This window comes from Hemicordylus capensis, chromosome 4 (assembly GCF_027244095.1).
Source record: "Hemicordylus capensis ecotype Gifberg chromosome 4, rHemCap1.1.pri, whole genome shotgun sequence".
In the NCBI taxonomy this organism is placed as follows: Eukaryota; Metazoa; Chordata; class Lepidosauria; order Squamata; family Cordylidae; genus Hemicordylus; species Hemicordylus capensis.
Window position 1 is genome coordinate 301,311,702 of NC_069660.1, and position 15,033 is coordinate 301,326,734.

General features: G+C 44.6%; 1 long non-coding RNA gene across 1 annotated transcript; it reads left to right on the top strand.

Moving 5' to 3' along the window:
* Window positions 1–346: 346 nt before the first annotated feature.
* On the top strand, window positions 347–9,811 carry LOC128322018 (uncharacterized). The gene is made up of 3 exons (XR_008305475.1): window positions 347–426; window positions 8,889–8,969; window positions 9,426–9,811. It is a non-coding gene; the product is annotated as an uncharacterized LOC128322018 (long non-coding RNA).
* Window positions 9,812–15,033: the final 5,222 nt, after the last annotated feature.

The following is a 15,033-nucleotide window of genomic DNA, read 5'->3' on the forward strand; positions in this document are numbered from 1 at the left end:
TGTGATGGATGCACCACACACTAGTGAAAATGTGCAATGGGGCATCATTTGACTGATCAAGGACCTGCTATTGGGTTGTGGCTGTTAGAACTGTTAACACTTGGGAGAAATTCACAAACCGTTAAGTCTGCTGATGCAGCCAAATCTGCTCTTAATACTGGGAAAGTCCATCGTTTCCAAGATTACTCGAAGTGTTAAACACAAACATCAAGGACAACAGTTTCGCTCAGGTTTTATTGCTCCAGCTGAGCTTATTCCCATGATGTGTCTCTCCTGCTAAATTTCCTATCTCAGAAAACACCGGCTCCTTTATCTCCTATATTACAGGCATATGTATGCATGTGATCTGGCCAAAAGGTTCCATCAGTGAAGGCCAAATTAAACAGCAGATGTGCCTTCAGTGGACACTGGAGCGTGCTGCTTTACGTAAGTAATAACAGATCAAAGAATGCAAAAAGAATCACAACTGTCCACTCAGCAATGGCATGGTGTGGTTTCTATGCCTTAACTCAGGGGTTCCCAAGCAGTGGCACACCAGAAGTTGCTAGACTACAACTCCCATCAACCTCAGCTCCAATTTATTATGGCTGGGGATGATGGGAGTTGTAGTTCAGCAATATCTGGAGTACTACTACTTGGGAACCCCTGCCTTAACTCTACAAACAGCTAATTAATTGGTATCTATGGTCCTGTTCCCTTTTGTTGTGTAGAAATGAAATAAAGGGGTGTGAGAGAGAGAGAGAGAGAGAGAGAGGGAGAGAGAGAGAGAGAGAGAGAGAGAGAGAGAGAGAGAGAGAGAGAGAGAGATGGATGGATGGATGGATGGATAGATAGATAGATAGATAGATAGATAGATAGATAGATAGATAGATAGATAGATTAAAAAGTGATCCAGAGCAGTCTCTTGATCTATAAAAATAAGACAGACAGACAGGGCCCTACTCTCAGCTGAAGTTGTATCATCAGATTAGTATTTTCCCTCTGCACACACACACACCCTCAATGATTTGGGAGTAAATTTCATGTATCATTTGGTCCTTATACCAAAAAGTGCAATGTGCACCTGATGAAATGAATTAAAGGAGTGATTCTCATGATTACCAAGAGTGGGCAGGGCGGGTGGGCAAGGGGAAGGCTGCTTTTAATTCACCTTCCCCCCAGATGACTGAGTTCTTCTACTGAGAGCACGAACTGCATTCCCAGATGAGCAATGTGCCTGCAGTGCTGAGCTCCGGAAGCCAGGACAATGCGTCCCGGCCTCCGGAGATCCCACAATGCACTGTGCAAATGTGTGATGCATTGTGGGGATCCCCCCCGGTGATGGTCAGGAGCCCACTCTTGTGCCACCACTGGCTGAGAGCAGCTGGTACTGGTGTCCTTAACCTTGGCTAACCGGCGGGCTACATAAGCGGGTTTGCTGCTGGGATCCACATGGATCCTGGTGGTTCTGACAGGCAGCTAAGCCTGTGCTTGACTGCCTTAGCTTGGGCTTGGTTGCTCGTGAGAACAGCCTCACAGTATAAAAAGAAAGCTCCAAACATGTTCACAGCGGCATAAGACTCTTCTTAGGAACATAGGAAACTGCCATTTACTGAGTCAGACCATTGGTCTATCTAGCTCAGTATTGTCTTCACAGACTGGCAGCGGCTTCTCCAAGGTTGCAGGCAGGGCTCTCTCTCAGCCCTATCTTGGAGAAGCCAGGGAGGGAACTTGGGACCTAGATGCTCTTCCCAGAGTAGCTTCATCCCCTGAGGGGAATATCTTGCAGTGCTCACACATCAAGTCTCCCATTCATATGCAACCAGGGCAGACCCTGCTTAGCTATGGGGACAAGTCATGCTTGCTACCACAAAACCAGCTCTCCTCTCCAACAACTTGTATGTCTATGTCTGTAGCCTTGCTCAGACATTATGGAACCTGGGGATGCTGTACTTGCATCCTCGTGGACATGCTGCTGCCTCCTTTGTCTCTCCCCCACCTTGCCTTTTCATTGTGAGTCATTTCAGTGTTAGGGAATCATCTTCTTGTTGCTTCCTTTTTGATGTAAACCACTTTGAGAACTTTATTGTTAAAAAATGATACTATATTAATAGTGGCTGACATGATCCGTAGCATTCTGGAGACAGAATGTGTCGGAGCAGCTGCCATGGACCCAGACGGCAGTAGTATAAGCAGCACTTCTGCAGTTTCCGCCATTCATTCTTACCAGCACCAGGGCTGCTTTCTGTATCGTTTCTGGCTCCTCAACATTGACATGCAGTGTTCTGTTCCCAGATTGCTGTGGGTCGTGTCACAGGAGGAGGAGGAGAATTTGGTTATATATTGACATTTATTTATTTTATTCCTTGCATAAATGTATTAATTACATTTTTGCTAAAGAAAACCCCCTCTGCAACCTACTTAAAAAGACAAAAAGTCGTGTTTACCCTTACATTAATAATCACAAGTGAAATTAATGAACATTACCAATCTGCAGCATCCTCTAGTAGTGGAATGGCTGGCTGCTAAATACTCAGAGGGGGTGGCCCAGTACCAACGTAATATGTAACCACGGGTCCAATGGACACGCAATTCTGCACCACTGCCCCCCCACCCGCTCTCCCATCCAGATGTTGGGGAGAGGGGCCCCTCTGCAGTCAGTGAGACTGCGGAGAAGTGGGGATGCTGGCTGTGTGGGCTTCCTTCTTTCCTGAAGGACAGCCTGCACAGCCAATAGCATCTGGAGTGAGGGAGGAGCTTCTTCCCCGCAGCTCTGGCTTGGGAAAAGGCTAACAATGGTGCCACATCCGAATGTAGCACTGCCACAGGCAAACCAGAGGTTGGGACATGAAACCTAAAGATAATAACCGAAGGTGACAAATGGAGTTTGGGGAGGGAAACCGTGGGTCCATTTTTTCCTTTAATTATAGTTCCCCAGGTTCAGACGTTTAGTTAGCGAAACCCGAGGTGAAGGGACCTCTGGTTTCGTATTTCATCTGAACCTGGCCAGTGTGTCCTCCTGGTCCCTCTGGAACATGGAAGAGCTCGGGGATCTATATTCAGTCTCTTAATTTGCAGACATTTCATGAAATTCAGTTGCCTGGAGAATGTGCAAGTGAGGGAAAGGTTAATCCCTCCCCTCCATCTTCCGCCTGTCAATTCTCCCCATAAATGCCCTCCAACCTGTGTTTGTCTTATAAGAAAAATATAGGATTGGGAACCCCATGTTTTCCTCGAAATGTGTAGTTCCACTCTGAGCTAGGCAAGCGGAGAAGCAGGCAAACTCTCACTTCATCATGTGGCCAGTTTCAGGGCATAACACCTTCTTCCTGAACATGTTCACTTATTAGATTTCCAAGCAGACCTTTGAAGGATCACACTTTAAAGACTGGTAGAGTGTTAGGAAGCAGATGGAGTGCATTAAAAAACTCAGAATGATACATATTACTGCTCCCATGTGAGAGGTCAATTAAAAAAATATAAGTTTGGATGTGCAAAACAATTTTTGCAGAGGAGGAGAAGAGCACATCAAAGACCTTTTCTCCTTTTATCCTCCCTCTCCACCCCCACCCCCCACTTGTGCTTCCCATCTCCATGGGAACAGCTCCAAATCCAAACTTTAGCTACTCATCCAGAAGAGCCAGGACGGCCCCAGTTTAAACAGAGGGGCAGCAGTGTGGCTTCCTCTCCCCTGACCTTTGCCCCCAAAGACAAGCCTCAGGGTGTGTATTCTGAGAGGTCAAATTGTGCTCAAAACTCCCCTGAGGTGCGTTCCTCCTCCCCTTAGCATAAGCCAGCTAAGGTCTTGTGCCTAGATGCTGTTCTCTACTGCTAGCAAGGGTCTGTAGTAGCCAGAGGGAAGCACGCATGTGCAGCAGCCCTCAGTGTCCCGGGCAGTTTTGTCGTTCGGTGGGGGACATGTTTGTTTATTTATTTCTGGAACACTTTGGAGCATTCCCTCAGCCACTGCTGGACCCCATGGCTCTTCCCCTCATCCCTCTTGTGAACTTAGCATTTGGCACCACCCTGGATATCCCCATTACTAACAAAGAAGTTATTAATCTCTTTGTAAAATAGACACCTGTGTCTTAGAGTTAGCATTAATATTGTAAATTGATAAGCTGGCGATGCAATACCCATATTTACATTTATTATGTAAAAACAGATACCTTGTAAAAATGTCATTAAAAATGTTGTTAAAAGCATGTTAAAAACAAGCAAATGTTTTGGCGTCAAACACCAGCCTCAGGGTTATTCCTCTATCGTCTGTGGATCACCTGTGCATCACCAGCTGTGACCATTATAAGCAGGTGATCCACAGAAGATGGAGGAACAACCCTGGATATAAACTTTATAGAAAGGCAAAGGGGGGATGCCTTGGAGGTGGAGTAGCACTGTATGTTAATGAAGGCATAGAACCTAACAAGCTAGAAAAGCTAGGTGGACTGGAGTCCTCCACAGAAACCCTGTGGGCGACAATACAAGGCCTGAATAGGAACGTGCTACTGGGGACGTGTTATCGCCCTCCTGATCAAAACGCTGACAGTGACTGGGAGTTGCAGCAGGAAATCAGGGAGGCGTCAAGGAGAGGCAGGGCTGTAATCATGGGTGATTTCAACTACCCACACATAGACTGGGGAAATTCACAGTCAGGTCATGACACAGAGGTCAAATTTCTGAATACGCTAAATGACTGTGCCCTAGAACAGTTGGTCTTGGAACTGACCAGAGAGAAGGCAACCTTGGACTTAATTCTGAGTGGCACCCAGGATCTGGTGCGGGATGTCAGTGTCATCAACCCTTTAGGGAATAGTGACCATAGTGCCATCAAATTCAGCATACATATGGGGAGAGAATCACCAAGGAAGTCTAACACAGACATTTTGAATTTCAGAAGAGGAAACTTCTCTAAAATGAGGAGAATGGTGAAAAGGAAGCTGAAAGGGAAAATCAGGAGAGTCACTTCACTCCAGAGTGCATGGAGTTTACTCAAAACCACAGTACTGGAAGCCCAGTTAGATTGTATACCCAAAAGGAGGAAAGGTAACACTAAGTCCAGGAAGATGCCAGCATGGCTAACGGGTACTGTCAAGGAAGCCATAAAAGAGAAGACGACTTCCTTCTGAAATTGGAAGGCCTGTCCAAACGAAGAGAACAGAAAGGAACACAAACTCTGGCAAAAGAAATGCAAGGCAACAATAAGGGAGGCGAAAAGAGAGTATGGGGAACATTTAGCCAAAAGCATCAAGGGGAATTACAAAAACTTCTTTAAATACATCAGAAGCAGGAAACCTGCCAGGGAGGCAGTTGGACCATTAGACAACGAGGGAGTGAAAGGGACTATTAAGGAGGATATGGAGGCTGCAGAGAAGCTAAATGAATTCTTTGCGTCCGTCTTCACGGCAGAGGATACTGGGCATATACCTGTTCCTGAACCAAGCTTTTCAAGGATGGCAGCTAAAGAACTGAGTCAGATAGAAGTGACGAGAGATGATGTTCTAAACTGTCTGGAAAAACTGAAAACGAACAAATCACCAGGGGCAGATGGCATCCATCCATGAGTCCTCAAAGAACTCAAATGTGAAATTGTTGACCTCCTTGCTAAAATATATAACTTATCCCTGCAATCAGGTTCTGTACCAAGGACTGGAAAGTAGCAAATGTAACACCGATTTTCAAGAAGGGATCCATGGGCGATCCGAGAAATTACAGGCAGGTTAGCTTAACATCCGTTCCAGGCAAATTGATAGAAAGCATCCTCAAGGATAAAATTGTAAAGCACATAGAAGAACAGGCCCTGCTGGGAGTGAACCAGCATGGGTTCCGCAAAGGTAAATCTTGCCTCATCAACCTTTTGGAGTTCTTTGAGAGTGTCAGCAAGTGTGTGGATCAAGGTGATCCAGTTAACATAGTATACCTGGACTTTCAAAAAGCTTTTGACAAAGTTCCTCATCAACGACTCCTGAGGAAACTTAGCAGTCTTGGGATAAGGGGACAAGTACATGTGTGGATTGCTAACTGGTTGAAAGACAGGAAACAGAGGGTAGGTATAAATGGAGAGTTTTTGCAATGGAGGGAAGTAAGAAGTGGGGTCCCCCAGGGATCTGTATGGGACCAGTGCTTTTTAATTTATTCATAAATGATCTAGAAGCAGGGGTAAGCAGCGAGGTGGCCAGATTTGCATATGATACCAAACTCTTTCAGGTGGTGAAATCCATAACTAATTGTGAAGAGCTCCAAAAGGATCTCTCCAAACTGGGTGAGTGGTCGACAAAGTGGCATATGCGATTCAATGTTGGCAAGTGTAAAGTGATGCACATTGGGATGAAAAACCCCAAGTTCAAGTATATGCTGATGGGATCTGAGTTGTCGGTGACTGACCAGGAGAGGGATCTTGGGGTCATGGTGGACAGCTCGTTGAAAGTGTCAACTCAATGTGCGGCAGCTGTAAAAAAGGCCTATTCCATGCTAGGGATCATTAGGAAGGGGATTGAAAATAAAACTGCTAATATTATAATGCCCTTATACAAAACTATTGTGCGGCCACACCTGGAGTACTGCGTACAATTCTGGTCACCACATCTAAAAAAGGACATTGTTGAACTGGAAAAGGTGCAGAAGAGGGCAACCAAGATGATCAAGGGCCTAGAACACCTTTCTTATGAGGCTAGTCTACAACACCTGGGGCTATTTAGTTTAGAAAAAAGATGACTGCGGGGAGACATTATAGAGGTCTATTAAATCATGCATGGTGTGGAGAAAGTGGATAGAGGGAAATTCTTCTCCCTCTCCCATAACACTAGAACCAGGGGTCATCCCATGAAATTGATTGCCGGGAAATCTAGGACCAACAAACGGAAGTACTTTTTCACATAACGCATAATCAACTTGTGGAATTCTCTGCCATGAGATGTGGTGACAGCCAACAACCTGGATGGCTTTAAGAGGGGTTTGGATAACTTCATGGAGGAGAGGTCTATTGACGGCTACTAGTCGGAGGGCTGTAGGCAACCTCCAGCCTCGGGGGCGGGGTGCCTCTGGGTACCAGTTGCAGGGGAATAACAGCAGGAGAGAGGGCATGCCCTCAACTCCTGTCTGTGGCTTCCAGAAGCATCTGGTGGGCCACTGTGTGAAACGGGATGCTGGACTAGATGGGCCTTGGGCCTGATCCAGCAGGGCTGTTCTTATGTTCTTAACACTGAGGCTGGTGTTTGATACCAAAAGGAGTACGTTGGAGTCATAAATATTTTTTTTATCAAATTTGTAGACCACCCCAAACTTCCTTCTCTGGAAGTTCTGGGGCTTTCAGACTTCGTTCTATGAACTTTTCTAGGTTCTTTCTATGCAGAACCTAGGACTAAACCTGAAGGACATAACATCAGACTGTGTGTTTGGGTCTGGTATTTTGTTTTGCACAAATCACAGCCGTGGGAGAATGAATCCATATTCTCCCCTGCCCCACCGCAGATGCTCTTAATAAAAACAAATATACAGGGCCAACTAACAAGTTAAAAGTAATGTCTAGTTTCAGTGGAAATGCAAGGCTTCTTTACACCAAATGCCATACCCCCTTTCTTTTCCCAAAGAACAGTGGCGATGGTTTGCCACTGCCACTTGATTTAGTGTGTGCATCCACCACTGCAGCTTTCTCCCTCCTCCTCCTCCACCTCTTCCTTTGCTGCTTGCCTGATAATGAGCAGGCCAAGGGGAGGAAACAGAAGAGGAAATGAGGGAAGGGCATAAACTCAAATGTTCTTCCCACAGAATTCTGTTCTAGACACTCTATAGAGTGTCTAGTGTCTACAGTATTCTACGCCTTCCCTCATTTCCTTTCCAGCTTGCTCCCATTTCTTATTATCAACCCAGAAGCAAGGCAAGAGGCAGCAAGAGGAGGCCAGGAGGAGAGAAGCAGTTCTTTCTGACTGGTGCATGTGCCACTGTTCAGTACAGAGCTGATCAGATGTCTGGGTCTGTGGTGTGGCAGAGTTAGTCGGGGGGGGGGGCATTTTGTTGCCCTATTGGCACCCCAATAATTTGCCGCTTCAAGTGATTCAGTCATCCTCATCTCATCTCATCTCATCTCATCTCATCTCATCTCATCTCATCTCATGGAAGACCCACCCCTGTGAATCTTCACTAAGGATCCCTGCTTGGTCCTTAGTGAAATATTGCATATCCTTGCATCATAATTCCCATACAGAATAAAAACTGGGACTGTAGTTTCTTTGAAAGAGGCATCTTTTCTGTTATATGTATTTACACAAGCACATGCCTGCATACACACACACACACACACACACACACACACACGGAAAACCCTGTAATTATAACAAAAGCTAAGAGAATGAAAGCAATCAAGTGCCAGCATAAACAGGATAGAAGGAGGATTTAGAATGTGATTGCTGAGCTATAAACTTGCGCATGAGAATTCATGATAGTTTACTAAGTTCCATCATCCTTTACAACTTTGTATGTTGCTTTACAACTGAGAGCTGGAAACAGAAATGCTTAATTAATTTAACTCTCAGCCTCCTTATGAGGCAGGAAAGCAAAGCATTCCTGTCTTCTGTTGACTGAATTTCACCCAGGGAGCAATTTGAGGACATCTTGAATGGATAAATATTGCTAGCTGAGGAAGTAATGTTCCTACATTTGTTGATATAATTTGTTTCCACTATATATTTCTCAGGGTATTTGGTGGAAGGGGAAAAAATGCAATGAATTATCACCAGTCATATCCATCATGGTCAAAGCTTGCCCTAGACTTTTTTGCACCTGACACAGAAAGTCAAGATGACACCACTGCTCTGTTTATTTTTCCAAAATGTCTCACAAGAATGAAGGCTGGAAATTGGGAAATGACTCCTCCTTTGGAATTTGCCTCCCAAAGAGACTGCTTTATCTTTCAGGATGCTACCTTGCAACAGTGTTCCCTGTCCCAGATGTTAACTACAACTCCCAGCAATCCCAGCTGTGATGCCTGAAGTCAGGTACCAAAAACCTCCTTTAAAAGCATGACCCTAGCAGGTTGACCCTTTCAAAATGGACCCTTGCAAGCTTCGAAAGTTGCATGGAGTGCAGGGGGGAGTGAAGTTGCCAGCATCTTCGTCTTGTGTTTGTGAGGAGAAGAGGGCAATCTTGCAAGGATTAGCTCAACCCCAAAGAACTGCTCTGATGGTGACAGTGGGTGGCATCTTGTCTCTGCTGGCACCCCAGTAATCTGTTGCCTGTGGCAACTGCTTCACCTTGCCTCATGAAAGGGCCACCCCGTGCTCTGGGGTCTGTAGCTGGGAGCTGGAGAAACTGGAGTGCTACAGGCAGAAGGTCCTGTGCTGCTTATCAAAGCAAGTCCTGTATAAGAGCCAGTCTGGTGTAGATAGCTGGGGAGACCTGGGCTCAAATCCTTGTTCAGCCATGAATATCATTGTTCTGTCTCCCATCTACAGATTTCTGCCTGGGATGCCATTTGACCTAGGACTGGCCCTGACCCCCAGCCACATTGTTTGACATTGAGGATGATGGGAGTTGTAGTCCAACCACAGCTGCAGAGCCTCAGGCTGGTCATCTCTGCATTATATGATGCTGAGCAAGAATGGGCTACAGTATAAACATGCCCCGTAGTGAGGTTAAGAGTATCGATGAATGGGGAGTGGAGTATGGAAAGGTTAAATAAATAGATACTGAGGTCATTCACACATTCAAAAACTGTGTTCTACCCAGGTTTGGGAGCTGTGTGTGCTCCCAATTTTTGGTTGTGTGGAAGCAAGATAAGAGGAAAACCTGGGCAGAAGTGACTGTGTGGAAGCAAGGTAGGAGGAAAAGCTAGCCAGGTTTTCCTGTCTTGTTTCCACACAACCGAAAATTGGAAGCAAACACAGCTCCCAAAGCTGAGTAGAAAAAAGTTTTTGATTGTGTGAATGACCTCAGCATCTTGGGGTTAATTCTTTTTGTCAGTTTGTTTGTTTGCATATATTATATACCAACTAGCTAACCCTGAACAGAGCATCTGTGCGGTAGTGCACTCAGCCGTTGGCCTCTTCTCCGAAGACTTCACTTGCCTGTCCATTTGTGTCCCTGCCATCCACTCACCTGGCCAACCAACCTACTCACCTGCTGCTTGCCCGTTCATCCCAGCCACCATAACTGCCCTAGCTTGCTCTCCCCCCCCCCGCCATCTTCAGCCCCAGCTTGCTCTCCCCCCGAGACTTCAGCCCCAGCTTGCTCTCCCCGCCGGCCGGAGTGTGGCAGCTGTTCCACAGCCTCCTGCCACATGCGAGCCTCCGCCACCCAGCCAATCTGGCGCCTCCACTGCCCAGCCAATCCCCACACATCCAGGACAGGCACATCTACGAGAATTAATAATGATGAAGTCTCATGGTGGTTTGCAAAGCAAAGAATAAAACTAGAATTAAAACCAAATTAAAACAGTTATTAAAATGTTAAAACAATTTATAACAGCAGAACAATAAAAACCAACTTACAGTTAATTCTTCTCTCCAGACCTTTTTATGGCATAGATTAAAAGAAAATTAAAAACTACAAATAAAGAACAGATGTTTCGACGTACAGACATCAACTTCAGTGTTCCATGGAGGATTCTTCAAAAGTGGTCTTATAATTGAGGGCATCCTGCCCTCCATTGTTAACATTTATGATGTTAACAAGGCTATCTCTAATAGCCTTCCCACCAGATGGTATCATCCATGTTGGGCAAGGTTCAAGAGAACAGGAGCACCACTCCAAGCAACTTGTCTACATCCTCAGGAGTCACAAATTGAAACTGATCCAATCTAACATGCAAGAGGAGTTTCTGGACATATCACCACTAGACTCTGACATCACCACTAGACTCTGCCACCATACAGGAATCCAGATCCGCTCAAATGCAAGAGATTTTATCTCTAAAAAACTCATTTAGAGCATCACAGTGGGTCACTGAAGGATCCAAGTTGGAATTCAGGGAGACAACTCCGCCAGATGCAAACTTGCAGATTCAATATGAGCAGAAAAGAACTGTTTCATTGCTGTCCATATTGCCGGAGCATAGATCTTCAAATGTGCTCTATGTTGTAACCTGTCACATTCAAGTCTTCTACCTTGCTGCTTCAGTTCCTGCAGTTCTTCTGTATACCATGGAACTAGTTCTGAAGTGGGTTGAAGAGGACACTTAGGTGTGATTGTGTCTACTGCCCTGGTGAGTTCCCTATTCTAAGTCTCAACCAGGGCATCAACAGAATAGCTGGATGAGTCAACTAAAAACCTTTCCAAGGCATCTTGGAATCTGTTTGGATCCAATAATCTTCTCAGGCAGATTATCTGAATAGGCCCTTAACCCCTGCAGAGGCAAGTTGTGGCTGCAAGCCAAACCTTAACCAGATGGTGGTCCATCCATGATAATGGGGAAATCACAGGAATCCCCACCCATGGAATACCGCCCTGATCAGAGCAAAAGACCAAATCAAGTGTGTGACTGGAGTAGGTCCTGAAGCCGCTTGGGATAGGCCCATAGTTGTCATGGCTGCTCTGAACTCCTGAGCTGCTCCTAATAAACTGGTCCCAAAGTGAACATTGAAGTCACTCACCATCATAAATCTGGGAGACCCCAACACCAGCTCCACGAACAGGTCAGTCAGTGCAGTTAAAGGAGTCTGTAAGGCCACGGGATGAATGGTACACCAACAGAAGTCCCAATCTATCTGTGGTCCCTAGATTTAAGTACACACACGATATGGCCAGACTCTGTAACTGGAATCCTAGGAAGGGAGGTATTATTTCTATAGACCACAGCCACACCACCTCCCCATCCAAGTCCCCTCACCTGCTCAATAACAGAATACCCAACTGGGAGAAGCTGGGATCAAACTGGGCCACTTGCCTCCACCAGCCAGGTCTCTGTCAATCATATCACATCAGCTAGCTCTTCCACAATTAAATCATGGATAATTTCCACTTTGTTTTGAACTGACCTGGCATTTCAGAGGAGCAAGATGAGATTTGGTGGGTAGTTGGCACAGCCCACCCCCCTAGGTCAAAGAGTTGGCAGAACAGCTGGAAGGGGAAAGCTATTAAGTTCCTGCTTTTCCCTCCCCTGAAGCTATTTGCTGAACTGCCATTGCCAAATCTTCTATTCACCACCACCACCACCACAAATATTTATATACCGCTTTTCAACAAAAGTTTCCAAAGTGGTTTACATAGATAAATAATAAATAAGATGGCTCCCTGTCCCCAAAGGGCCCACATTCTAAAAAGAAACATAAGATAGACACCAGCAACAGTAACTGGAAGTACTGTGCTGGGGGTGGATAGGGCCAGTTACTCTCCCCTTGCTAAATAAGAGAGAATCACCACGTTATCTAAATAAAGAGAATCACCATGACTTAAATAGGTGCCCCCCCATCATTGAATTCACCCCCCGAATCCCCATCTCCAGACAAACCAAGACACATTTAAGCCTCCAGCCCAGCCAACCAGTGTAATCCTTACAATGTCTGGGCAAGAATCTTACTCCAGACCTCAATCCCACTTCCAAAGGCCCAGCACCCAAAGACTGGCCCCCACTGGCAGTTTCATGGTTTACTGGCTTTTCAGACCCCCATACTGGTTACTTCCTGTCAGAAAATGATTTTATTGGTCAGGTGAGTAAAATAACTTCCAACTGGCCACCATACTTGCCACGTGCAGGGTGGTCATGTGCGTATCGGTCCTGAGTGTTTTCAGAGAGGCTTCCCTTGACTTTATGACCCATCTTTTTTATTCCTCTTCACATCACTGTGCAATGTGATTGAAACACTCAGAAACCCCATGTTCCATTCTGGCCATAAACACTGTGATCTTCCTCAACCAAATGCCTGCCCCACCCTCTTTCTTTCCCCCTCTTTATGAAGCTTTCTCTCCCAGCTCAGACAGTTATACACTTCTGCTATTTTGGAGGCAGCCAAGTTTCATCTGCTGATTACATCACCTTCCTTTTGCGAACACATCTGCTTCTACTTCCACAACTGCACTGAATTTTGCTTTCCCTCACTGTAAAAAGGGGCTTTCCTTGAAAAGCAAAGCATTATATAGTTCTCACTCACAGTTTCCTCCCGATCCAATTTAGTAGTATTTTCCAAATTATTCCTTTGGTTTATTTATTTAGAAATGAAGAACTGGTTTGATAAAATTTTGAGGGAAGTTTTAATAATGGATAGAATTTCCATTAGGAACACTCTGATGAATCCTAAAATTTCAAATACTTCTTATGAGGGAGGGTTTCCTTTCTGTTCATATGTAAACAAGATGAAGACATTATGTATCCAACAATGCAGGTTTAGGATTGTAAATATATCTTAATTGTAGTCTAACACATCCATATTGTTAGAATTCCAAACTGTTGAGATATTTAGGTGGCCACAAATGATTTGTGTTGCTCCTACAAACCCATTTAATTTAATTTTGAAATGATAGTTATGGTTACCTGCTGAATCTGTGGATTGTTATGATGTCTATTATTCTCCTGGGTGTATATATGTCACTCACCTTTTAAAAAAATATTCCAACTGTGTTTGTAAAATGCTGGGGGGAAATCCAAAAATAAAGATTAAAAATGTACTCCCCATCTTTTCTTCAGTCAGGTAATTAAGGTGGCTTACCAGTATTAAAACACAAGTACGAACTAAACAGAATAAATTATCCTTTCCCACAGCTTCCTTTTCAACCATTTTATCCTGCCAATACCTGTGACAATTTTTTTTTTAAAAAAAAAGTCTTCATCAGCCTATGAAAAGTTTCAAGCAATTTGGTCTGGTGAGCTTCCTATGGCAGGACAATTCCACAGAGAGTATGCCACTATCAGAGTTCTGCTCCTTTCAGCCACCTGCTTAATTCCAGCCAATTGCCAAGTGGGCAATGCTTGGTTAACTGTGACAATATGGCTAAAGTAAAGTAAAGTAAAGTAAAGTAGTGCCGTTGAGTCGGTGTCAAATCTTGGCGACCACAGAGCCCTGTGGTTGTCTTTGGTAGAATACAGGAGGAGTTTACCATTGCCATCTCCCGCGCAGTATGAGATAATGTCTTTCAGCATCTTCCTATATTGCTGCTGCCCGATATAGGTGTTTCCCATAGCCTGGGAAACATACCAGCGGGGATTCGAACCGGCAACCTCTTGCTCCGTAGGCAAGTTACTTCCCTGCTGTGCCATATGCTGTGTAAAGTTCCATGCATGTTGTAGTGCAATATGCACGCAGTTGAACAAGAGCACAATAAATAAATAAATAAATAAATAAATAAATAAATAAATAAATAAATATTGTGCCAACACAAAATCTGTGCAAACAAGAGTTATGCAATGGTGAGGGCATTCTATATAATCTCCTTTCTGTCATGCAACTCTATTTGCACAGTTTTTGTGCATGTGCATCAGTGTTTTTGCAAAACTCTATGTTATATTAGAACATGCATGCAACTTTGAGCAGTATGTGAGTCAGTAGATTTAATCAGATCGACCTATATATTAGCTGGATTAGATCGGGGTTCTCAATCTTGGGTCTCCAGATGTTGTTGGACTATAGCTCCCATCATCCCCAGCCACAGTGGCCAAAAGCTATTGTGGCTGGAGACGAGGGGAGTTGTAGTCCAACAACTTTTGGGGACTCTTGGATTGGGTAGATCTATATTTGTGCACTGCACCCCATCATCTATGAATACAGATACGAATATGATGAATATTTATATAGTGCTTTTCAACAAAAGTTCCCAAAGTGGTCTATAAATAAATAAATAAATAAATAAATAAATAAATAAATAAATAAATAAAATGGCTCCCTGTCCCCGAATGGCTCACAATTTAAAAAAAGAAACATAAGATAGTCACTGGTAACATCCACTGGAGGGATGCTGTGCTGGGGATAGATAGAGCCAGTTGCTCTCCCCCTAATAAATAAAGAGAATCAGCACTTTTAAAAGGTACCTCTTTACTCAGCAGGGGACATCTAGGCCCCATACCAGGTTTAGAAGGGCCCTAAACAAGGGCTTTTGTCAGTTTTCTTGCATACCTCTCTTCCCACACTCACT